General features: G+C 42.3%; 1 long non-coding RNA gene across 1 annotated transcript in view; it reads left to right on the top strand.

Annotated features, from left to right (window-relative positions):
* LOC135320844 (uncharacterized) overlaps positions 1–5,424 on the top strand; it is a 30,821-nt gene extending 25,397 nt beyond the window's left edge. Inside the window, exon 3 of the long non-coding RNA XR_010380192.1 lies at positions 5,383–5,424. This is a non-coding gene — a long non-coding RNA (uncharacterized LOC135320844). The remainder of the gene's footprint in view (positions 1–5,382) is intronic.
* Positions 5,425–25,397: the final 19,973 nt, after the last annotated feature.

Below are 25,397 nucleotides of genomic sequence, written 5' to 3' on the forward strand. Positions count from 1 at the left end.
TCCTACACATCAAATACACTAGGTTTATATTTGCTACATAAATCTATCCACAACTCTTCCCTCCCCTGTGTTTTAAAAAACCAAGACCCAGGTTAAACTACCTGAACACCTATGTGGAAGTGAGAAATGAGACCCTTGGGTGGGGCTTTGTGCAGATGATACTGAGAACTTATTTAGGATGGCTTCATCTTAATTTCTTTTAAACAATCCTTTCAGTGTATATAGTCAGATACATTAAGAACATGCCCTTTTGATGTACAGAGGAGCTAAGACTATCATTTTCAAATAATTTCTAGTGAGAATGTTGTACTTGAAACCTAATTTGTATCTATCTTTGAAGATTTATGTTTCAGGAGCTTTGACTAAAGAACAACTGTCTTTATTCAATAACGACAACTAAATGCTCAAACAACATGTAAGAGTTTGAGCTGTAACTGGAGGCAGCGCTTACCTCTCCCAATACACTTGTGCTGATCTGCTCAAAGGGGTTCGTCCAACTGTTTGTCAGTAGTCTGTTGGACAAAGCCATAAATCATTGATTTAAGGTTGCTGGAATGCAACATATTCTTATTAATACTAAGTAAGCCCATATTGAGTGCTTACTGTATGTTGGGAATTGTCCCTCAGACTCACATGAATTTTATTTCTCTGAAAACCTTACATATTTCCTTGTTATTCCCACTTTACAGATAAGGAGACTGAGGATTAAGTCTTCTCTCTTTTTGGGGGAGCTCATTATCAATGACTGGAAGTTGTAAGGAAAAAGATATTGATTCATCCTGAGAAAATATTTTTCTGAGAGTCAGCATTTTAGAGGGTGACCACTGAAGAGGGTGATCATTGTTCGAGTGAGACGAGCCCCGTGTTGTACGGAGTCAACATCCCAGTCCTGGACACGGCACTGTGCTGCGTGGTGGGTGAGGCGGCGTGGCCGCGCAGGGAACGAGGATGCCGGGCCGTTGGGCTGTGCTCAGGCCTGGTGAGGCTTTCTCTGAAGAGCAGTGGACCGTCATTGACAGATTTTAATTAGGGGAGTGGGGTGCTCTCGTAGATCACTTTTGTGTTTGTAGAATGCTTGCAAACATTCAGTAGGCTCGGCAGAAAGTGATGTGACGAATCAGAGTAGGGTGGCTGTGAGGTGTAGCAGTGTTAAATTTTCAAGTGGTTTTCAGTCCCATGTTTGTGGCTCAGTAGACGTGTCACTTTGGATGACGCACTCAAGGAAGTGAAACAATTTATTTAATCAATTGAAGCAGTGATGTACCCAATTCCCAGGACTGTTGTGGAGATCCAGTGAGATAACATTCGCACAGTGTGCAGCGTGGTCCCCAGCCCAGAGTCAGTGCTGAGGGAGTGCCTGTGAGTACCTGGTAGGTCAGGTGTCGGTGGTGGGTCTCGGTGACTGAGGAAATCTGAGCCCTGAAAGAGGGGTCCAGTCACATCTGTGAGTGATGGGCCTGATCTGGGAGGGGCAGAGAGACCTTGCCCCCCGACCAGGGGCCCTGGGCAGGACGGCTATGGGAGGAGCACCGTGAAGTCAGCTCTTTGCAGGTGGAGTTGGAGTTGCTCTTGAGACATCTAAGTGCAGTGTCACGAGCTCACAGAGGAGGTCTGGGCCCGGGCTGTGCATTTTCCTATAATCTCAATCCCTGAGGACGCCGAGGTATTGATCGCTGAACGTGAAGTATTCTTTAAAGGACAAGTGAATAGTAGTATCATCTCTGTCATCAAAACTCACGTCTCTTTATTCATAACCCACTTTGTTAATTGGTTACTTACAGGGCGGTTCTTCACCGCCCTCCCCTAGGCTCAGGCTCCACAGTAAAGAGCTGGTGAGCCTCCCTCTTTTCCAGAAGTAGACACATTTAGCTGGTAGCCTTCTATACCTCGCCAGACTTAGAATTTTAATTTGTTGTTTTAATTCTATTATCTGTTGGTCATCTCCTGACAGGAGAGACGTTTTACCTCATGGTCATGTTTCCATTAGCTGTTACTGAGAATTGCTGATCTGATCCATAGTGTATGTATTATATTAACTTTGTAGAGTACTTATCATTTTTCTTTCTTTGCCCTTAAATTTTGTTTGCCCCTTCAAGTTTCTATCCTATTTTGGGCCTTATTTTTTTTAATTAAAAAATGTGTGTTAGTAGTTAAGAAAACAAAAGCAAAGAAACAATGCACATGATACCTAAGTTTAGAAAATATCTATTGTGTTTTCTGTCTCGGCAATGGAGTGTTCTAGAAACTCATGAAAACGTTCATTACACAAGTTCCTTAAAATGCTGATTAAGAAATAAATCCTTCCTTCCTCATCTTTCAAGCTGCACAGCTAATTTTCAAGAAAGTGAGGGGAAATCCTCAGAATCCAAGTCATACCAGAAAGCAGGGATTCTGGGAGATACGTGAGACTTAGAATCCCTGGGGTGCTGGTTGGCTCCTGAACTGAGTGTTAGTTGCCCTGGCAGGAGGGCGGGAGGTGAGCCCCGGGCCTCTCACACTGGGAGTTGGATGGCTCATCCTATGTAAGGCCAAGCACATCCTGAGAATCCTGTTTAATAAAGGGTGAATTAGAAAGAAAGAAAAATATCATTCCTCAAGGCAAGAAATTAAGGAAAGTCAATTTTTGGGGATGCAGGGAAAAATAACAAATCCAAAGTAAGGATTTAGTTTAAAGCTGTTCTGGCATGAGAGTGACCACAATCTCCTGGCAGAAAATCACAGCTCCTCCCGGAATGAGAAGTTGAGTTTTGAATGAAACAGTGAACAGCCATTCCTAAAAAGGCCTCCTGAGTCTTCTGGATCAAGATACTAGACCCAAACAGCTCTCTTCCAAGGTCTCATTCAAATAACCAGAAAGGTTTTAAAGGAAAGAAGCCATAATCATAGTTCTATTTATTGACATTAGTATATGCTAGGAATTCAGAGGTGACTATGCAGTTGTCTCCTCTTTTATGGACCTTACTTTCTGTTTGACATAGTTGGGGAGCTGGGTGGAGGGAGGTTTTAGTCTGTTGCAATTAGCTAGGAAAGGAAATTAAGAAAGCAGTGAAGGGTGGGTGAACTTTTTAGCTGAGGACAGTCCTGTTCATTTGGCTTTTAATTGCAGGCTCGATGAGTTTTCACTGGAGGGAATTGATCTTACAGAAGATGGACTTAACTCAGGCCTCTTCAGAATGGACAAATGAACCTGGAGAAAGACAGTCAAATCTGTGCAGACATTGAAGTTCACGTGAACGTGCTGTATCCCTGAGCCAAAGATAGGACAAGTAGGCAGCACTTCTTGAGGACAGAGGGGTGGTTTTTAAGGTTCTCCAAGAATGAATCCCAGGGAACCGGGATGGCCAGTTGTCAAACTGTGACTTTGCTCTTTGGACGGTGTGCCCACCAAAGGTATTTTCCGTTTATTAGTTTTCATTTCTCTTAAATACATCTCAGGTGATGAGGACGTGGGCACAAGCATTGGACGCCATGTCGAGGAGACTTTGGATACCTGCCTAGAAGCGCGGGCACAGCTGCGGCTGCGTCATACATCTTGCCGCCCACCCCGTTGCCCGGCTCCGTGATCACGGCAGGGTGGTTCCTTGATGACCTGTCCATCTCCTTTGTGACATTGTAACCCACCAAAAACCGGAGCATATTAGCTTGGCTTTGTTCTTTTCCATCCTTCTCTTTGAATGGACTGATAGTGGACCCAGTTATGTTAGCAGATGTTTTACAAGTAGGGCTCTCAGTACAAACCTTGTAATCCCCTCTGTGTGATCTAGAGAAGAAAGTTACATTCTTTCCAAATTGTTTTGATGCACTTATGTGGGAAAATGGTGTACGTTTGAATATGTATTTCCTCTCTGAATCATCATGGCTAGAGATGAATGTGGGCAGACATGGAATGTGTTTTCTGTATTTGAACTGTATGGTCCCCTAAATTCTCCCCAGCTTTTTAAAGTCATCACTGGAGTGTTACCTCCAGAGTGTCCCAAAGCATCCACCACTGCCTGTTCTTCAGACACTGTGAGTTTCCAAGTTGGAGAAGGCTGCTAGCTGGTGAGGCATTCTCTGGCACATCTCTGGCTGGCTGATGTGGGCTTAGCACCCAAGACTTGGCAGACAGTAACTAACCACGATCACTTCCATTTCTGGGACACTCATGAAGGATTTTAGACGTATGCTAGTGGCATACGTTATTTCAATTAGTTTTCCCAACAATCATAATTAGATTTTTTCACCTGTATTAATAAGTAAACTGTCAAAGCGAGTGACGTGCAGACTTTGGACTGGAACACGGGTCTTTCTGATCCCAGTCTCTGTTCCCTCCCCGGCCTATCCTTCCAGATGGCCAGGAGACTCTTCCTCAGTCTTGAGTTTCCTGCTGATATTACCACTCTCTTTGTTTCTAGGAGAGGAAAAGAAGTCTAAACTTACTTTCCAGTTGAAAATGGAATGGAGAGTTAACGTTGGAAGCCGGGAGAGTCTGTCCTGTGATGAAGCGGCCTCCTAGCCACTTCCACTGGGACGTCACATCACTGTCTGGGCCCCTTGCTCAGCCTGTGCACAGGTGACAGCGCAGATGTGCCGAGCAGTCCTCCCAGACAGGGCAGTGGGTTGGAAAGGAGTTTGGGGATTTGGTTTCATTTCATAGGTTTCTGAGGGCCTTGGCCTGGCACTTCGAGTGGGACCATTCCCTGTCCCACATACTCGTGCTCTGGGCCCGTGCAGGCCTGATGTGGCCTCAGCCTGAGGCTCAGGGCCCGTGGTGAAGTGGAGAATTTTAGTCCAGGGTCTGTGGAGGCTCTGACAATTCTGGGTCGTGGGACATTGTCCAGGATGATAATAATTCCTCCCCGAGTTTCAGATTTCCTTGCCTGTGAGACGGGGTAGTAATAGTTTCTGAGATGATTGTAATGATTCAGTAAGGGGCGCAGCGTGTGCTGGCAGGTAGCTGGTGTTTAAGGAGCAGAAGTCGCAGTCACTCTGTCAGCCTCTCACTGTGTGCTCTGTGCTTTGAGAAGATGTGTGTTTGGTGAAAGTCCTGCCCAAATACTAGGGTCTAGATGAAACGTTGTTCCTTTACTTTCCCTTTATTTTGCTCCTTCCTTTCTCTGCTTCTCATGTGTAGGGAGCAGATTCCTCTGTTTCAGGGAATACAGGCCTTTCTAGGAAAAGGACAGGATGAACGTGGATAGGTGGGGCCGGAGGGGGTCTGGAGCATCTGCACAGCGCTGCTTCCCTGCATTTCTGCATCCGGTCCCATCAGTGCATGAAGTCAGCCTTCCTCTTCCTTCCTGTGTCATCAGGTCTCTGTTTTATGGGAAAACATTTTTTACGTGTCTTTTTTCACTTACAAGTTTCGTTCAGATGCTTGTTGCTTTTTTCCCTGTGCTTCAGCGTTCCTAGGAGAGAATTCAGCAGTGCAGCATCCTCTCCGAGCTCTATGATTTGATCGGCTTCCACTGCAAGACCACCTTCTTCAAGCGGGTGGCCCCCGTGCAGCGCGTGGCCCCCGGCATCCCGGAGCCTGGCGGGAAGGCCTGCTACCGACTCCTTCTGCAGACGCTTCCTGGCTACAGTCTGTCACTGATTCTGCAGGACTTCAACAAAGGTTTTGGAACTAAAACATTGCTTCAGTCCGATTAACCATGCCTTATTTGGGCCCTGCTCTCCTGTCTCATCAGGGTGAATTGTGATTCGTGTAGAGCAGGACACAGCAGAATTTTTTCTGTCAAGGGCTTGGGAGTCAATATTTCAGGATCTGCAAACCTCCTGATCTCTGGTGCAGCTGCTCAGCTCTGCTGTTCAGACGCCAGAGCAGCCGGACAGTCCACACACCCACAGAGCTTTATTCACAGCAGTGGCTGGGGCTGGATTGGGTGTATGAACTGCAGTTTGTCCCCACAGCCTCCTCACTATTGACGCCTGTACCTGAGCGTGCATTTGCGACAATGGGTGAACCTACACTGACACGTCATCATCACCAAGAGCCCATACTTGACACTAGGATTTACAATTGGTGGTGTGCACTCTGTGGGTTTGGACAGATGTACAATGACACGTTTCTACCATCACAGCATCATACAGAGTAGTCTGTCTTAGTAACCCTAAAAATGCTCCTTGCTGCACCTCATTCATTACTCCTTCCCCTCTAGCCTCTGACAGTAACTGATCTTTTAGTCTCTGTGGTTTTGCCTTTCCCAGAACACCATACAGTTGGAATCAGACAGTTGCAGAATCTTCCCAGATTGGCTTCTTTCACTTAGTAATATGCATTTAAGGTTCCTCCATGTCTTTCCATGCCTTGATAACTCATTTTATTTTAACACCATAAATAGTCCATTTTCTGCCTGGACCACAGTTTATTTATCCATTCACCTACTGAAGAACAGCTTAGTTGTTTCTGAGTTCTGGTGATTATGAATAAAGCTGCTATTAACATCTGTATGCAGATTTGTGTGTGGACGTAATTTTCCATTTTGTTCAGTAAACACCAAGGAGCACAGTTGCCAGATCATATAGTAGGAGCACGTTTAGTTTTGTAAAAAATTGCCAGACCGTCTTCCAAAGTATCTGGGCCATTTTTCATTCCCACCAGCAATGCAAGAAAATTCCTGACGCTCCACATCCTCACCAGCATTCGGTGCTGTCAGTGTTCTGAGTTTTGGCAGTTCTGACTGGTGTGCAGTGATACCTCGCTGTTTCAGTCTGCAGCCCCTTGAAGACAGATGCTGTGGAGCATGTTTCCATAGATTTCTTTGGCATCTAGTTTCCATTTTGAGGTGTGTGTTGAGGCATTTTGCTCATTTTTTAAGCAGGTTATTCATTCTTCTTGTTGAGTTTAAAGAGATTTTGGTGTATTCTGGATATCAGCCCTTTATCAATGTGTCCCTGCCCTTCACCTGCAGCACCGGAGTTGTCCTTTGGGTCTCAGTGGAGTGTCAGCTCTTCAAAGAGGTTCCCTGTCTTCCCTCACCTAAATACTGTCCTTGAACTTTTCACTTTCATTGACTCACTTTGTTCTTTTTAAATAGCATTTCCCATAATTTGTAAGTACATTAAAAAAAAGGCAATAATTGAACACTGCCTCCCCCACCAGGCTGTGTGCCCTGTGAGAGCAGAGACCCTGTCCCCACTCACCATGTCCCATGACAGCACATGTCACATGTCCATGTAAATGTGTGTAACGTGGGGCCAAACCTGATGAGCAGCTATGACGACATGTGTTGGCTACCATTCATTGAATAGAGTTTGTTTCTTGATCTTAATTTTAAATCAAATGAATGAAACATGTTTCTTTTGAAAAATAAAACAACAAAGCACACCTCCATGTGATTGGTACTTTCTACTTAGCCTTCTGACCCAGGAGTGGACGTTCACCATCATTTTGTGGAGGAGGTTGGGGAGGTAAAGTAGGAGAGTGAGATCAAATAAAGTAAAAATGATAACTATCAGCTGGCTTTATTTTCACTAAGACAAATATTACTTTAAACCATATCTCAGCTGTTGTTCTGTTGTTTTAAACACTTCTCATAGAATTAAATGGAAGCCAACTAAACCCTGAAAGGGAAATTATGTGCTCAGGTCCTGAAAATTGTTTATGTCTATTTCTTGAAATGCACATTTTCCCTGCTGGTTACAGAAAGTCATGGCGGGAACACAGCCGTGAGCTGTGTGTGTCTGCCAGCTTCACGGGCTGCTCACTGTCATTTTCATTTTCTTGTGTTGCAGTGTATGAAGGTTTTCCATCAGACTGTTTGCTCAGCCCCTTCCTGAATGAGGGATTGAATTTTCCACAGGAAATCTTATGGAAGAGAGTGACAAGGCACATGGGTTTCCCAAAAAGCAATAGTTGTTGTAATAAACTCTCACATTGGTGAACTTTTTGAATACAAGCGAGTTGAAAATTTTATCACTAGGTCATATGCCACAAATCTGTCTTAAGAATAAAAAGATTCAGATTTTATAGAAGAAGCAGTTTGAATCAAGTATAAATTACAATTTGTACACTAGTTGGTGTTAGAACATATACTCACTCTTACCATAATTGCCTGTGGTAGGAACTGGATCATTATTTATTTATTTAAAAAAAATCCTCAAGGTTCTACTTGCCTCATTCTTGATGCGGCAGTGCTGAGGTTAGTTAAGTTCGGACATTTAGAATTCTTGGCTAGGTTTTCAGGACATTGATTTCAGCCTCTTTATCTTTTTTAGAATCTCTTCTTTGTGTCGGTCTTTGGTCTTTTGACAATGTGGAAATACTGCACAGATCTGTCTTTTCCTTTCTTCCTGTCTTTATGGGAAAAGATTTCTTTAAGTCACACTACTAGGACATTAAGGATTTTGTGTGGGGTAAGTTTGGTCGGCTCAAAGGATTTCAATTAATACGTATTAATACTTGCTATTCAGCTAATGATAAGAAAATTATAAAATAACTTAAGTATACATCAATAAATATAGTACAATAAGCCCATCACCCAGATTAAGGAATTCACAAACATTTCCATATTTCCTTTATTCAGACCTTTGTTCTTTTACTTGTCCTTTGTTGAAGTATTTGACAGCAAATTCAAGAAAACATGTCATTTTACCCTATGTACTCAAGTAGGCATGTCTGAAAAATGAGGGTCATTTCTTTGATCAGGTTTTTCCATTTGACTTATGTGCTCGTTAAGTACCAGCTGTATCAGGCATCTCACTAGGCATTAGGAATCCTTGGGGCAATGAGACAGTCCTGGCTCCCAAGGAAGTTAAGGGCTGATGGAAGAAACCAACACAGGAGCTTAGGTGCCTCACCTAAGGTCCCTGCGGGATGACACCAATTGGAAAAAATTTGTGCACAATACAGTGGGATTCACAGAAGGGACTGGTCAGACTAGTAGGGCAGGCTGTGAGAGAGGCGGTCAGCAGGGCTACAAGAGGAGGAATCATTTGATCAGAATCTGAAATCTTTTCTGCCAACCTTCCTACCAAGCCCCTAGGGCCCATCACACACAACCCTATGCTGTAACTGTTTTTGATTCCTGTTACCACGTCTCCTTCAGGAAGGATTTTAAGGTGGAAAATATTTAAAATCAGTAATTGTTGCCAGAAGGGACATAGAACAAAGAACATGGAAACAACACAAATGTCCATCAGCACATGACTGGATAAAGACAAGGTGATACATATCTACAATGGAATACTACTCAGCCATAACAGATGCAATTTGCAGCAACATGGATGGACCTGAAGACTGTCATTCTAAGTGAAGTGGGGTGAAAAGAGAAAGAAAAATGCCATAAGACTTCATTTATGAGGAATCTAAAATTAATAGCAATAATAATAAGACCACAAATGAACTAATTGTTATTTTGATTTCTTGAATATGCTTAAGCACATATGACTGTCCTTTGTGATTGGATTACCATATTCTGTTTATTATTCTTTTGTAGTTGGCTTTATTCCTCTGGTAACTATGTAAGTTTAAAAATCTGAAACTCTAATCTGTTCTTAGAAACAATAATTAGTACATATATGTAACTAAAAAAATGCAGTATACTCTATACATGTATTTACATGCAATGTGTATGTGGAGTTGAACTGTAATAATTATACCTAATAATACTGAAAAAGGAAAAAAATAAATTTATTTTAAAAAATCACCCCTCTTTAGATATTAAAACGTTCATTTCTGAGATTCTGTGAAAGACAGCATGGAAGTAGGTTTTTAAGATTTTCTCCTTGCTCCTCGGTGAGCAGCCTGGGCTGCAGAGCTTGGCCGCCACAGGCACCCAGGACTTGCCGGCTTGCTCCTCACTTGTTGGGAGGAAGATTAGCTGATTCAGGAATATTTATGCTCTTAGAAGTTGCTGAAAACCCCACAGAGCTTCTGTTTACATGGAGTGTATCTGTCAATATACCCCATTTTAGAAATTTGAACAGAAAATTTAAACCCAAGAACTGACAAGCACACGCTGCCCCAGCACGTGGTCAAAGCAGTGCTGTCACGGTGGCGTGTGTTGGTTCTAGAAAAAATGCACCATACACTCAAGAATGAGGGTGAACCCACAGATCTCATCTCAGCAATGCTATGAAGAGGTGGGACCCAAAGCCCCTAAAACAGTGCTGAAGTCCCCAGATGTCCCAGAACACACAGAGCCATGGGACCAAGAATCCAGTGTCTCATGGATCATCAGCCGTGGAGACCGCGTCCTGGGTCAGGAGAAGCAAAAGTAGGGATACCAGGCACACAGTCCTATTACAGCAAAGCTTTAAAGGTGTTGAATTGACTAAAAGAGTGGCAAAGATTTGCATTTAGAATACTACATTTCCTCTCCTGGAGACGTTAGAATGATAACACTGATTAACAGAGGATGATTGTAATGGATTAACTATGATACTGATGACATGAGCTGCTCACACTAACCCTGCACTCAATGTAGACTAAGCCTTTTATGCACACACTTCATTAGGTCTCCACATCCCTGAAAGGTGGCATTAAGCACTCATACAACCATGAAATCAGTGACTATAAAACAGTCACAAGGCTTTCTCTGCAGCATGAGGTAGCAAAACCAGCAAGGATTTTCAATGACAAAATCCAAAATCATATATATTTGGGAAAGAAAGCAAACAAAACACAGAAGGACAATAAAACAAAAGAGCAGATGGAATGGAAACTTTTATGAAGAAAGCAATGATTGATTCAATTACAACAGGTAATGTCCCTGGTATAATTGAACCATCAATCCAAATTTTTGGAATAGTGAGTTGTGAAATTACTGTCTCATTTAATATTGGAATTCATAGTTGGACCAATTTGATATACATCACTGGTGTGATGTTATCTATTTAGGTAAATAACAATATTCATATTTTTTAAGGTAACAGGAATCATAACACAGGACTCCAGATTTAGAGAGAGAATTCAAACAACTACTATCATACTCCATCCAGTAAGGACAAGTGTCCCTGCGTCACCAAAACAATGAGAATTTGCACACAGAAAACACATTTCTCCAGTTGTGACAAATACAAGACCGTGAACCATGAATTACGAGAAGAAGCAACTGTTTAAATGCCATGGGCAAAATTTTTTATCATCTTGAAAACATCACTGATGCACTAAGTAAGAAAAAAAATTGTTTTACTAGCAAATCTAACTGACACAGGGGATTTTCCAAGTGAGAAGGTAATTCCAAAAATTGCAGTAAAATGAGTTAAGATGATCTGTGCAGTGACGGAGCTGATATTAGACTGACCAGCATCACGATTTCCGGTTTTACACTTGCTCTCTTCTTGTCACCTCTGACACAAGAATGCATCATATGATTTTTTTCTTTAGGGAAAAAAAGATAAATAAAAACTAACTAGAAGATGTGGTATGGAAAGCAGTAATGAAGTTGTCTAACCTAATAATGCAGCCAGTGTAATGTAGCACTTATTCGGGCACTAGAATTTTTTAAATCATGATTTATTTTATATCCTATTTCTATCCTAAAGGAGGCACTTAAAGTTTTCTACTTTATTCAACATATCTTGTGGGGGTTGTGATATACACTGGTATGGCAGTTTTCAGAGATTCAAAATCGCCTCTGTGGTTGTGGTCAGGAAAGGCAAGGCTCCCTCAGAGCTGAGACGGAGAAGGAATCCCCGGAGTCAGCCCCCGGGCAGCTTCCGAACCGCATCTGCTTGCACTTGGCACAGGACACCATCAGCAAGTGTAACTCTGACAAGGAGATTTCCCCGGGGACCTGGGAGGTGCTCTAACATTCTGAAGCCACTTGTTTCCCATTTAGGTAAGGCTTGGAAAAACAGTTTATTAGAAGTGACTCCCTTTGTATGTGCCTTTTGTCCTGAGAGGTCACTAATTAGCAAAAATATAAAATACCCCATAATATAAGAATTTAGGTACCCCATTTTTCCATCTACCTGTCTATTTGTTTATCATATTTATACTTAGGTTACACTTTCCATGATGTTCAATTCCGGGCACCAAAAAAGAAAGGTTGCAAAATATTTCTTATAAAAAGCGGGAATGGGTCTAAGGTTTAAAAACCACTACTGCTAACAATAAAAGCCAGATAATATTTTTAACCTCAATTGCATCAGACCTTCCCGAATTCCTCCCTTAAGTTCACTGTTAAAACAATAATGGAATCTCTGTCCTTCCAAGACTCGGGCCTGATCGCCACCCATCCAGATATCTTTCTGTGGGTCCCTACTTGTCCTCGAGGCCCCCAAACACAACTTACGGGTTGAAATTTCTTCAGTGTTCCTACTGTAGGGGAAACCTGGAAGTCCCAGGCACTGTCCAGGAGTCACACCTACCTGCAAAAATCAAAGTCATGTGACTGAAATGGGACAACCCAGGTTGTGTGGTAGGGCTGAAAGCTTACCAAAAACAGGTTTGGGGGCCTTACCCAAGCCCTCCAGCTCCTAACATGAAGAAGTACAGGGAGGCCAAATTAACCACGAGACTGTGTGGCTTAATTACCCCATGAATAAAGGATTTGTGCCAGTGCCACCTTTAGACAGGGAACCCCAGAACCCAGACTTGGAAGCACCCTGTCCCCTACCCTCTGAACAAATATTCTCTCAAGACACATAGTGAGAGATGGGAGCCCCGGTGAGCTCTGGAATAAGATGCGACCTGAAAGACTGCTGGTAACAAATGGTGTGCAGCTCGGACAACCCCCAGGACCACCAGCCATTCTGGTACCACTGATGCCCACACTTCCATCCACAACAGTTTCTTCAGGACACTTATGCACATATAACCATCACACAAAAATGATTGCTTAGACATATTTTAAGAGAAATAACATTATGAGAATGCCAAATTCATGACATGTCAGAGTCAAGACCCCAGATTATTTACTGGATGAGATCTCACGTGTGCCCCGCAGTGAGCTTTAAACCCTTAGGACACAGTCATGGAACAGTAGGCATTTTCTTTCTTTCCTCCAAGTTGGCTTTACTGGAGAACTCCGTAGACACAGGAAGACTCTGTTTCCCACCTCTACTACTTACACAAAGGGCTCATCACGTGGTGAGGGATCAGCGCTTGTGCGACCGGCTCCAATGTGAGCACTCCAGTGCCCAGCTCCTCCAGGAGCAGAGCTCCCCCCAAAGGAGCAGAGACCCCCCCAGGAGCAGAGCACCCCCCACGGGCACTGCAGTGCCTGCAAGAATCAGGAGTCTGATGAGTGAGCCTGGGGCGGGCAAGTCAGGAAGCAAGCACCGCTCCCTCAAGCTCTGCAGGTGATCTCTGTGTCATCTTGAATAAATACAGTCAGCATTAAGATGTTTGACAAGAGGGTAAAAGGTAAGGCCTCTCCAAATCTCCTCGCATTCCTTTAGTTGGAGACCTGGTAGAACACATGGCGACAAGAGAAGCTGGCTTTTCATGCCCACGTTGGCCTCAGGGCTACAGGGGAGGCCACGGTGCTGCCTCCGCCCCACTTCCTGCCTTCGTCCTGCAGACCTCACAGGGGCCGCTGACTCGTTTCTCTGACTTTCTCTCCTTGGTTGTGCTACACTTCCAGCTTTTAAAAGCTCACAAAATCCTCACTGGAAAATCTTTAACAATGAACCCAAGTCAAATGAAATCAACCAAAGAGACACACTGCCTTCTTCATTACTTTATATTTTAGGATGAAATTCTTGAAGATGACTCCCTGAACTGAAGGGGTAGATGGAGGAGAAAAGAAAACAAGACAAGCATTTTTGGGCCCATAAAAAATGAGAGGTAACCAGATGGTGTCTAGTCTTCATTGCAACTCTCTGCCTGCCCCAATTTCACATGCCCCTCCCAACTGAACCCATCAGAACTCGACTGAAGGAGACGGCTGTGCAAATTTATTGGAAACCAAATAAATCACTATGGAAACAGTCTCCCAAACCCAGTGAGAACACTGTAAGCTGACCAGTGCCAGGATCTGAATACGTGCAGATCAAAATTCCGACCCCCTCCCTGGTAGGTGTACTTACAGTGGGGGTTGTCGCCGTGCAGTTTGTCTGCATCCAACATATAAAAATGAAAGGGACTCCAGTTTTCAACATCACAGTCCCTCTGAAACAACTGGTGGTCAATTAGCGTTTGTCTCCAGCAAAACTCGATTTTCTCCCCTGCACGTGGAGGTGAACACACAGAAGAGACTGATGATCCCCGCTGCGAGTGTAGCTAAGTGTGTCTAAGCAAGCTGGCTCCATCAGCATCCTGATGAGCAGGGGAGTGTGTGAGCCGCGGGGCTCTGCAGACTAATGGCCAGGCAAGGAGGGCGCTTTCTTACATTGGGGAGAAAAAGGCTGGAGCAGCACTCGCTGGAAATAAATTCTAATTAAACCTTCAGGTGCGGTTCCTGCAGCAGAACCCACGCCAATAGATGAGGCTCCCTCCGTGCTGTCCAGTCATGTGAACCAGGCTCATTAATATACATGTGTGTTTGGTTTAGCAAGTGAATCATGTCTGTTTTCTGGAAATTACATGAGGGTGGAAAACCTTCCAAACATGTTCATTTATTTGCTGTGGACTTTGTTTAATCCTCTTAAGAGCATTTAGAATGACAAACTTCTTAAATTAGCATGTTTGCCTGAGTGACCTTTCCAGGCACATGGGCCGAAACCTAGGACAGCCCAGAAGCAAATTCAAAACCGTTCCAGCTGCACAGCACTGCAGAATGTGTCCAGTTTGAGAATAAGGATTTTTTCTCCACACACTTTTCCTCCTCTGCCCAAATTAATCAGCCTCTGCTGCTCTTGTGTAATGAGTATTGTATGACTCATCTTCTCTGCCTGTAAAATGGAAATGGGAAATACTTCTGCCCAATAAAATGACATAGAAGTAAGCCCCAAAATTATATATATTTAAAAAAAACAGGGCTTTACGCTGTCCAGGGATATGAATCATTTATTTAATATATCAATTGTTACTAGAATAATCTTTTTAAAATGTAACCCCTCCTCAGAAAACTTCAACTACTATTCGATAAAAATATCACAGAAAATTTCTGAAAAGAATTTAAAGGAAAATCATTTTTAACTGAATCATGTTCTAGGCACACTGAATAAATTCTTTTTAGAGAACTACTTGTTTTTAATAAATGACCTATAAAAATACACCCAGCATTAACCAGTAAATCTTCATTCCTTATTTTAAAATTCTTAAGGCATGCTATATTTCTTAAATCAAATGAGGAGATATTTGCAAGCCAATGGACAACGGAATTACCTAAGAAGACATTATAAAGCAGCAAGAGCAACTAGCACTTTGCCAAGCATTCTGCCTAAGAGTCACTCGTACCATCTTATTTTGACCTGACTGCTTAGAGTTGAGCTCCATCAGCCCATTTAACACATGAAGAAACTGAGGCTTTGTGTGGTCATGTTTCCAGTACTTGGTGGAGCCAGGATCCAAACCCGGATCTTTGTCTATAGAGCCTGTGCCTTTACCAGATCACACTAAATTTCTCACTCTTCAAATGCACTCAGTCCCCGAGGTAACACACCTTCCTTGCATTTCTAGGAGTTTTAGGAATTACTGAATTACAAGGACTAATCAGACATTTGTGTGAGCTAATTTTATATTTTCTGATTTTCCTGAATCAGTTCAGGCTGAATTCATTCTACTTACGAGAAGTCCTGAGGCAGAGGAGAGAGGGGAATATAAGCCAGACATAAACAATTTCAAGAGATCCACTTCATCAAGGAAGCAAAGTATTAAGTAAGCCATTCTGCAACATGCTTGTCAATAAACCTTGGTGTCTCTCTCTCAGCCTGAAGGAGGGTAAGCCCTCCAGCCCATCTGCCTTCCAGCCACATACCCTGGATGACCTTGGTTCCCTCACCGGTGACACATGTGTTCTCCTGGGACTCTTTGTAGAGATTAAATGATAAAACTGTATGCAAAGGGGCTACTTCATTGCCAGACAGTAGGCACTAAACAAATAATAAAATTATTTTGTTTCATGAAAATGGGAGGCAAGTCTCCCAATTAAACATTCCTGATAGAATCCCAACAAGCACTTTAATTTGTCTACAAGAAATTGTAAAATAGCATTTCTTTTTTGAAGGCCGTATCCATTCTCCCTACTTTTTACAAATCCTGGCTGTTATCCTGAAAATCTATTCCCAGAACGTGGCATCCATCTCCCATATTTAAATCCTTTAAGTTTGAAATTATGATGAAGCTTGGGCACATAAAGATTCACACCATAATTCACAGAATAAACAAAGACCACAGGAACAGGGCCACCTCCAGACCCCACAGGAACAGGGCCACCTCCAGACCCCATGTGCTCAGGACAGGCTCCAAACTTCACAAAATCAGAAGCATACTGTTTGAAGAGAAAGAAAATTGAATGTGATCAAGGAGGCTGACATAGAGCACTGGCCGGCTCACGAGACGACCCCGTCGCCCCCTCGTCTGACCTAAGTCATCAAACACAGTTATCCGTTGATCTCTAACTAAAACTAGAACACGGGTAGGGTTGGAAAGTAACATTTTTTCCTACAATATATACATATTGTCAACTAAAAATTGGCACTTGTCATCTGCCTCTGATTTGGTTAAGTCATGAGCCACTGCAGCTGCTGACTTTCAACACCCTCTGAAAGTAGTTAAGTGTGGAGATCAGGAATGGGGCGCTCTGTGCTCTGGGAAAATGGGCAGAAGAGTCTTCAGATAGTTAGACATTTTCAGGAAATTTTATGCGCCCAAATTCTTACATCCCCTCCTATCTAGAAAAGCGCTAAAATCATTAACAGAGACACCTGCTTCTTGACTAGCAGCAGCCTCTGCCTAAACTTGTATTGGACCGCACGTCCCCCTTCACTGAAATCTTATATAATTCTGAGCTCCCCCTCCTCTTCAGAGCAGTTCCTCCGAGCTCTCTGAGATGCTGTCACCTGGGCTCTGGTCCTTATTTTGCCCCAGATAAACTTTAACCAACAACTCTCACGTTTTGTGGTTTATCGACAGTACCACAAAAATTAAGCTTACATACTTGAACTCAGAGTAAACATTCAGTATCAAATATTTCTTGACTTAAATTCCTATTTAAATGTAAATAATTATTCCATTTCTTAAATATAACATCTTTAAATATAAATTAACAGATATTTGTGAATCTTTGAAAAATATAGTCTAGAAAAAAATTTTAGCAATTAAAAAAGCTATTGTGTGGAGCTTTAGAATTTCAAAAGTGGAAGAGAATAGTATTGTAACTCAAGTTCTTGTTTTAAATGCAGAGATCCTGAGGCCTCAAAAGACATATCAATTTGCCTGATTTTATACACTGTCCTTTAACAGAAAACCTTGAACTAAGTTCCTGGTCTTTGAGAAACCAAGACTTGCTCTGCTGGTGCAGGGCTGAAATTTATGAAAATGGGTCGTGAGAAAGAACCAGAATGCGGGGGCCTGGGCGAGGCAGCGGAGGAAAGGAGGGTCTCACCTTGTCGTGGGTGAGAAATAGTCTCCCGCAGTGCTGGTGTGATGGGCATCCCTCAAGTGCCTGAAAACTACTATTTAGCACACCTGCCACCGAAACGCACACAAGCTGTTTAACTAGAAGGCTGACCAGGAGGCTTTCTCAGTGACACAACAAGCTATTTTCAAGTTAACTCTACAACTACAGGAAGAGAAAGAATAGAAAGCTGGTATTAATTATTAAAAATTTACACCAAGAACCATGGAAATTCCAGGAGAAATATAAAGACGTTGGAAGTTTCATTATGCTAACTTACTGCCAATTCATTTGTCTTAAAAGCTGTGCTATAAAATATATTGTCCTTTGTTGTTCCAAATCACATTTGAAAGAAATAATGTTTCTTAAGGGTGTTTCTGGAAATTTCTTCTATTTCCTAACACCAAATCTCAGACCCTTAAAGAAATGGGGGGTTGGCATTTCGTCCACTGTTCTCTAGGCAATTTGTTTTTCCTTCAAAGAACAAGGGGGGAATCACACAGAAAAGCATTTGAGCATCAGGCTGCTTACATTTCCTCCGGGAGTCTTGGAAAATAAGGTGGAAATGAACAGTAGGACAGAAACATGGCGGGAGAGTCACTGGCTAGAAGGTGAGAACAAATGTGTTCTCCAACGTGCTCTGGTAGCCACTAGTTTAAATGAACTGAGCAATTGTTCGAGCATACACGCACTTCTACGGGAAAATCTCAACCGTTACCAAACGATCAGTGCAGCCCGAAGCAATGGACGGACTGCGGAGGCCCCCGGCGTCTCATCGTGTTGTCTTACACCATGTGCAGGATGAACAGTGCCTCCCCGCCCCCTCCCTCCCCTCCCCTCGATGGAGATGGATGGTCCTGAGCTGAGCTTACCTCATAGCAAGCTGTCTCTCAGCCCTCTGTCTAAAGCAAGATAAAAGCAGGAAAGCTACCTGGGACTTTACAGAACCAACCCAAAAGGGAACTGAAGCACCTTTCTTCCCTCCTTTCTGCTGCCTGGAATGTGGGCCTGATTTTTGACCCTCAGGCAGACACTTTGGGCCATCAAGTTGACGGGCTGAAAATAAGAGGCATCTGGTTCTCTGACCCTGGGACCTTCATGCAAACCAGCCCTGTGGTACCGATTGCTTGACTTCTTTATGTAAGAGGGAAATACAAGTTTAGCATGTGTAAGCTACCGCTGTTATCTGGGGAAGTAGGTGTTGTACATTGCCACGGTAAGTCCTAATAATAAAGTTAAAGATTCACCAAAAACTATTTACCAAATAGTTAATAAATGATAAAGAGTTCCTGATTTTTGTTTTAATGCTATGAAATGTAAATCAAGTTTCAGCATATGCTAGTAAAACAAGACACTGTGGAGAAAAAGCAAAACAGAGATTATAGAACAGAGACACAAAGCCTCCTCTTCTCCAAGGCACAGGAGGACAGCCGTGACTCTACGTGCCAAGGTTGGAGTCTCATGGGCTCCCTGTTTTCCTTGCCTTGGGTTGTCTTTTCTTTCCAGCCTTGGGAAAAATGGATGACTGCTGGTCAAATCATTTCAGGAGCAGCTTCCATCGTGTAGAACCCCTGTCTCTTCCTTTCCTCTGCCTCCTGGAATGTTCTGACACAATTAATCAGTCCAGCCTTCTAAATTGAGCAAATGGAGCTCAATCAATCTGCTTTTAGACAGAGTTAGGAAACAGACATTAAAAAGCATAACTAGGAAATCTTATCTTCCAGAGGTCATTGCACAGATGAAATAGGAGAATATCTGTGAATCACTCTGTAAACACTAAGTACAATACAAACAATATTAGTACTGATTCTATGTCACATTCTTCAAAAAACGAAAACAGAATAGTTTTCTACCAGAAGGAGAAGGTGCTTTACAATTTTCTGTCACTTTAATTCTTCAAAAGTTTCTATAAAATTGATGTCTTTAAAAAAATCAATGCACATTAGGGACTAAATTTAATTCCTTCATCTTCCCCTGTTTAACAGATATCAAGAATGATACCATTTCTAGACATTTTATCTAGGAAAGCCTTTGGTATACATGAGGCACAGAGCATGACAAATTGTCAGTATCACTCAGGATAGGAAACCCATGTTTGATACCCGAACTTGAAGACATGAAGAAGATGCCTGGCATGTCCCACTGACCTTTCAAGCTGTTATTTTTGAAACACTTGTTTCTTCTTGGTCCAGAACAGACCCGCATTTGTTGATGTGAGACTCTTTAAGTGAAAAGGTAAACCCATCATTACACTTTAGAGACTGAAGCCTTACCCTCCTCATCCATGTGGACATAGCATTCTTACTGATTCCTAACATGAAAAATGACCACCAATGACATCTCAGGATGCTCCAATGCAGAGGTTCTCTGCTGCAGTGAAGAGGAAAGAGCCGTGTGCTTCAAGATGTACTTACTGTCTGTAGCTCACTTGGCAAGACACGGCAACTTGTCTAAGCTAAAGCTTAAAAGTGGAAAATAGAGACAACATCCATGGCAAAGGGCATTCGGAGGCTAATTCCTGGGCCCCACTTCATCGCTTCTCAAGAGCCGTGGGCAATACCTTGAGAAAGGCAGCAATACGTTACCCAACTCATCAAAAAGCTGTGCCTCCTACTAATTGACAGTAAAGCAAGTGTCATCTGGCTCAACAGATCTCCCTGTGTCTCTACAGTGGTCGTCTACTTTTTCTTTATTTTGTCGGTTGGGGGACACTCCTTTTTTGAAAATCCTCCTCCCTGCAGTAGAAGTTCTTATTTTCCCAACCAGAATGCAGGCTTGAAGGGGGGCAACAGAGCTGAGAACACATAAATCAGTATTTATTCCTTGATATATTTTTTACACATGGACTAAAAATCATTGGGTCAGTTGGACATCAATATCATATCTAATTTACACTATTGTCAACTTTCATTTTACTACCAGCTCCTGAAACAGTCACGTGGTCACTAGGTTTTTTTTCCTTCCCTTGACCCATGGGTTCGATGATTTCTAACCAGACACAATAGCTTTTTGAAAAGAAGTCTGTTTCACCTTTTGCTTTTAAACTAAACTTGTGTGCTTGACCCTGATTTCATTCTAACATTCACAAAAATCTATCCAAGGACAACCACATTTAACATCATCTCTAGATGTCTTGAATACAATGGTGAGTGATTCTTCCAGATCATTAAACTATATATGCACATTATGCTGTGGTCCTATTCAATTTGTGGTGTTTACAGGAATCGTTACCTCTTTGGATACTTTATTACACATTTAGCATTTCTTTATCCAATTCAGTTACATTAATATATAAGATTTCAAAAGATCTGCTTTCTCAAAATGATGATGTTTAACATCTATAGTCTATTTTAAATCAAGTAATTCAATAAGGTTGTCAAGGACAGCAGTGAAGGTTGTGTGTGGTGATTGCTGCTTCAGAGTCTCCAGTCCTGTCCCTTGATCTTACAGGTGTTTACGCATCCTTGTCAATGTCATCACATCAGTCTATTAGGAGCTGAAATTAAACTACCTGGATGCTAATTTTTTTTTAAAAAACAATATACTCAATTTCCCCTTCTAATACTTTATTGTTTCTCATACTGAGGCTCACCAGTTTTCCTAATATATATATTTGGTGGGGAGGGGGGGCACAGCTCTGAATGCCTGCAGACAGCACCAACTCTATAAGATTAACCAGAGGTGGCCGTGGATGTTCTGTGACTTCAGCCACTGAGCACGAGCACCTGCTGTCTTTCCAACTGTTCTGCCTCCATTATTGACAGCTCTGAAGGTCACTGCCTCTTGTAAAATTCTACAACATTACAGTTCATATATTTTTAAAAGTTATAAATTTGTGAAAGTCGTCTGCTGTTTGTGTAAAAAGAGGGGTACTTCCTTTTGCTCATTTCAGGCTAAACTAAGTCCAGAAGGACACACACACACACACGCACACACACACACACACACAGAGAGACACACGCAGTTCTGAGTGCCCCCAAGGAAAAGTTTGAAAGGCTTCGGGACAGTGGTGGCACTCAAACCTTTGGAATTTTGAGCTCTATGAAAGCATCACTTATTCAGAAATTAAGCATTATAATTCTAGACGAAGAGAATCAGAATCACCCACAAGATACTTACCAGAATTTTTTTAACGAATGTATCTTCCCTAAAATCCAATGATAATTCAAATATCCATGGAAAGAAAGTAGATCAGTAATATCAAGCAATAATTTCTACACTATTGCTGATTAGACTTCAGCCTCAACCAAAGAACATAGAAATAAGATACCTGGAGATAAAGAGATGGAAATGAGGTATTAAAAAGCAAGAATATAAAAGAAGTAGCGGCCTTATGGAAACCTGCTCATTTTCTTTGAAATAATTTCTTGGTTACAGGAACTCACACGTGAGGATCTGGAAATGCATCAAAAGGAAATCTAGCAGGGAAAAGAAGCAGAAGCAGAAGCAGGTCTCAGTTTTCTCCGAGGCTGATCCTAAATGAAAAAACTTTCCTTGGCTTCCAGAATAGACAACCTGCATGGTTCCCTTAGCAGAAGAGTGAGGAGGAGAGAAAACCGAATGTGTTTGCAAATCATCCTTCACCAACCCTGTTGGAACACAGAATTTTGGTGTTAGGGGCACTGCCCGACCTATAAATATAAGAGAAGGAACAAGCTCTAATAAGGTTTTTGAGCGAAAAATGCTTTTAGCTTTAAACCTACTCTAGAAATCATGCTGAGAAATCATGGTAAGTGCTTGAGGTGTAGCCTTGCTGTTTACGTTACATAAAGGAATGCGTCCCCACATGTACCATTTTGGGAACGGAATATGTGTTGCAGCCTCCTTCACTTAGGTTTTTGGAAACCCAGAGTTTCTGGCCACGGGGAAATAGGCTAGTTACATATCAAAGGGGAGGCAAAAACTCCAGCGCGCTTTTCCATTGCAAACCGATTTTACTACAGACCGGCTTTAAGAATCATGCTGAGAAAAGAGAGTAAGTGTTTCTACATGTCACTCTACCTTTTATGACGGATGTAAAAAGCCTCTCCACATGATCACTTCTGACATCTCAATCTGTGTGGAAGCTGTTGTAAAACTAGATTTTTGGGTACACAGAGCTTCTGTCTTAGAGCATCTACACTAATTATATATGTAAAGGGAGGCACAATCTCCAAAACGGTTATCCAGAGGAAACGGCTTTAACTTAGAAACCGGCATCAGGAAACATTCTGAGAAATCAGAGAATGTGTCTCTAGAAGTCACCTTGTACTTTATGCTGGATGACATAATGCCTATATACATGCAAAATTTTTAGGTCTGTATGCGTATGGAAGCCGCGTTTCCACTGGCTTGTTGGGAAACCAGAGATTTTGGGAGGGGAAACTACACTGTTTTCATATATATGGCAATGTATTAGGACCAAATCGGTTTTCCAGTGCAAAAAACTTTTCTTGGAAACCGGCTTTGAGAAACAAACAGAGAAAACAGAGTAAGTGTTTCTGTATTACTTAACTTAAATACTGGATGATAGAATGGCTCAACACATGGTGAATTCCCACAACAGTATGTGTGTTGGAGAAGTCCTTCACATAAATCCTTGGAAAAACAGAGTTACTGGTCTAGAGAAAATACATTAATTACATATCCCAGAGCAAGCACTACTGCAAAAAAATTTTAAAGAGCAAACAAGATTTACATGAAAACCGACCGTTGAATCCTTACAAAGAAATGAGAAGGTGTTATTAAAATACACGCTACCTAATAACTGGATAAAAGAACGTCCCACCACATGATGAAATATGAAAGAAAGTCTCTCCACATGCTCAAATCTTACAGATAAGTGTGTGTGAAAGCTGTCCTTCAACTAGCTTGTTGGGAACACAAAGTTTCTTTTCAGTTGCAAACAACAGTCCATACATATATAAGGGGAGGTACAAGCTCCATCTCGCTTTTACAGTGAAAACTGCAGGAACTTCAAACCGGCACTAGGAAACAGACTGAGAAAGCAGAGAAAAAGTGTCTCCTGCAACCCGTTCCCTTGGTGCTAGATGAACGAACGTCTCTCCACATGCTCATTTCTGAGAGAATAGTGTGTGTGAAAGCCGCCCTTCAATTAGCTTCTTGGGAACACAAAGTTTCTTTTCAGTTGCAAACTCCACTCCATAAATATATATGGGGAGGTACTTGTTCCAACTCGGGTTTACAGTGAAAACTGCAGGAACTTCAAACCGGCACTAGGAAACAAACTGAGAAAAAAGACTAAAGTTTCTCCTGCAACCCGTTCCCTTGGTGCTAGATGAACGAACGTCTCTCCACATGCTAAGTTCTGAGATATATGTCTGTGTGAAAGCCGTCCTTCACCTAGCTTGTTGGGAACACAAATTTTCTTTTCAGTTGCAACCTCCACTCCATACATATATATGGGTAGGTACTAGCTCCAACTCTGTTTTACAGTGAAAACTGAAGGAACTACAAACTGGCACTAGGAAACAGACTGAGAAATCAAAGAAAAAGTGTCTCCTGCAACCCGTTCCCTTGGTGCTAGATGAACGAACGTCTCTCCACTTGCTCAGTTCTGAGACATAAGTGTGTGTGAAAGCCGTCCTTCACCTAGCTTGTTGGGAACACAAAGTTTCTTTTCAGTTGCAAACTCCATTCCATATATATATAAAGGGGAGGTACCAGCTCCAACTCTGTTTTACAGTGAAAAATGCAGGAACTTCAAACCGGCACTAGGAAACAGACTGAGAAAGCAGAGAAAAGTGTCTCCTGCAACCCGTTCCCTTGGTGCTAGATGAACGAACGTCTCTCCACATGCTCATTTCTGAGAGAATAGTGTGTGTGAAAGCCGTCCTTCAATTAGCTTCTTGGGAACACAAAGTTTCTTTTCAGTTGCAAACTCCACTCCATAAATATATATGGGGAGGTACTTGTTCCAACACGGGTTTACTGTGACAACTGTAGGAACTTCAAACCTGCACCAGGAAACAGACTGAGAAAAAAGACTAAAGTTTCTCCTGCAACCCGTTCCCTTGGTGCTAGATGAACGAATGTCTCTCCACATGCTCAGTTCTGAGAGATAAATGTGTGTGAAAGCCGCATTTCACCTAGCTTGTTGGGAACACAAAGTTTCTTTTCAGTTGCAAATTCCATTCCATACATATAAATGGGGAGGTACAAGCTCCAACTCGGTTTTACAGTGAAAACTGCAGGAACTTCATACCGGCACTAGGAAACAGACAGAGAAAGCAGAGAAAAATTGTCTAATGCAAACCGTTCCTTTTGTGCTAGATGAACGAACGTATCTCCACATGCTCAGTTCTGAGATATAAGTGTGTGTGAAAGCCGTCTTTCACCTAGCTTGTTGGGAACACAAAGTTTCATTTAAGTTGCAAACTCCACTCCATACATATATATGGATAGGTACTAGCTCCAACTCGGTTTTACAGTGAAAACTGCAGGAACTTCAAACCGGCACTAGGAAACAGACTGAGAAAGCAGAGAAAAAGTTTCTCCTGCAACCCGTTCCCTTGTTGCTAGATGAACGAAAGTCTCTCCACATGCTCAGTTCTGAGATATAAGTGTGTGTGAAAGCCGTCCTTCACCTAGCTTGTTGGGAACACAAAGTTTCTTTTCAGTTGCAAACTCCATTCCATACTTATATACGGGGAGGTACTAGCTCCAAGTCGGTTTTTCAGTGAAAACTGCAGGAACTTCAAACAGGCACTAGGAAACAGACTGAGAAAGCAGAGAAAAAGTGTCTCCTGCATCCCGTTGCCTTGGTGCTAGATGAACGAACGTCTCTCCACTTGCTCAGTTCTGAGAGATAAGTGTGTGTGAAAGCCGTCTTTCAAGTAGCTTGTTGGGAACACAAAGATTCTATTCTGTTGCAAACCCCACTCCATACATATATATGGGGAGATACTAGCTCCAACTCCGATTTACAGTGAAAACTGCAGGAAATTCATACCGGCACTAGGAAAC

Source organism: Camelus dromedarius, unplaced genomic scaffold (genome assembly GCF_036321535.1).
Source record: "Camelus dromedarius isolate mCamDro1 unplaced genomic scaffold, mCamDro1.pat HAP1_SCAFFOLD_185, whole genome shotgun sequence".
NCBI lineage: Eukaryota > Metazoa > Chordata > Mammalia > Artiodactyla > Camelidae > Camelus > Camelus dromedarius.